Source organism: Silene latifolia, chromosome Y, assembly GCF_048544455.1.
Source record: "Silene latifolia isolate original U9 population chromosome Y, ASM4854445v1, whole genome shotgun sequence".
Lineage (NCBI taxonomy): Eukaryota > Viridiplantae > Streptophyta > Magnoliopsida > Caryophyllales > Caryophyllaceae > Silene > Silene latifolia.
In genome coordinates this window covers 463295032-463296554 of record NC_133538.1, presented here as the reverse complement: position 1 = coordinate 463296554, position 1523 = coordinate 463295032, and the positions used below count along the sequence as shown (strand labels likewise).

The window sequence follows — 1523 nt, the reverse complement described above, 5'->3', positions numbered from 1 at the left end:
GGACAACTTGAATTTCAAGTGCCTTGATAGATGCATCTTTTTGTTGATCACTTAGCTGCCATTGCTTTGTCAAAGACTGCAACATCGTCTTCAACTAACCTAGCTCACTTACCCCACCAGAAGATGATGCACCTTGATTAGGTGTAGGAAAGGAAGGAGGCTTCTGAAAGCCTTGTTGAGCCTTATGAGGAGGGACATATGGCTGCTGCTGCTGCGGAGGAGGGGTAGGATTGAGCACATTTTGACTTGTCCACCTCAAATTGGGATGGACTGCCTCTTGGTTCCTCATTGCCTGTATTATTGAAAAGCAAGGACTTGTTCCTTCTCCATAAGACAGCCAACAACAGTGTGACCATCGTTGCTCCCACACCTCTCATATGTGACAGTCTCCCCTCTAGTAAGCAAATGGACCGTCTGAGGCTCCCCAATAAAATGCAGCTCCAGCTTTTCAAACCTAGCATTCATGGCTCCAGCTGAGCCACAAATTGCTTATTGACTGCATGAACTGTTCTAATACCATCCCTCGGGTTTCTATACTCAGCACAGTGGGTCGCTATCTCTTCAATAAGAGCCCATCCCTTATCATCGTCAGTTTCTTTTGAAATCTTCCATTGGATAATGTATCAAGTATGGCTCTGTGATCATCGTATCGCCCATTGTAGAACTGATTGGACAGGAACCACGGATCAAAACCATGGTGAGGAATAGACCTCACCAACCTCTTGAAACGGCACCACGCTTCATAGAAAGTTTCATCAGGTGCTTGCTTGAAACTGGTAATCTTGGCCCTCAGCTGATTAGTGCGCTTCGGAGGAAAATATCTCTTATAAAAAGCAAGAGCAAGGGTCTCCAAGTCTGTGACCCCCGCGGCCTTGCGGTCCAAATCAGTCAGCCACTCCCTGGCTGAGTCAGTAAAAGAAAAAGGAAACATAACCTCCTTAATCTTGTCTTGAGTTACCCCCTTTGTGGCGGGGATAGTAGAACAGTAGTCCGTAAAGACCTTCATATGCTTCCTCGGGTCTTCACCTGCCACACCTCTAAAGAGATTTCTCTCCACCATATTGATAAAGGACAGACGGATGTCAAATGTATTCCCATCCTCAGTTTGGAGTTTGAAACCCTTTGGAATAGATGATGCTTTAGGCTCCGAATGACTAGCAATATTCGGCATCTTTACTGGTTGATTTACAGAACTGGAAGTGTCATCTTCAAAAGATGGATTTTATATAAAAAAGGAAATGCTGAAGCTCGGGTTCGAAAGTACTCAAGGCTTCCTTTCGTGATTCTCTTTGCAGACGGAGTCTATGCCTGAACAGCCTCTCTGGTTCAGAATCAGCTGAAACTAACTCCAACCTGTGTGACCTGAGCATACACAATGATACCCGTCGTTGTGAGTACCAAAAATAAGATTTATAATTTCCTATTAAGACTAACCTAGGCTAGTGGTAACAGGGTCAAACCACAAGGAGGCAGACGTAATTTCTAGCTGTCTAATTCTAGTCTAAAGTAACGAGTGTGGGGGT

The 1523-nt window shown here is 44.8% G+C and overlaps 1 non-coding gene across 1 annotated transcript; it reads left to right on the top strand.

The window, feature by feature from the left end:
• The first annotated feature begins 689 nt into the window (after window positions 1-689).
• On the top strand, window positions 690-795 carry LOC141635905 (small nucleolar RNA R71). Its single transcript, XR_012540559.1, has one exon. It is a non-coding gene; the product is annotated as a small nucleolar RNA R71 (small nucleolar RNA).
• The last annotated feature ends 728 nt before the right edge of the window (window positions 796-1523 follow it).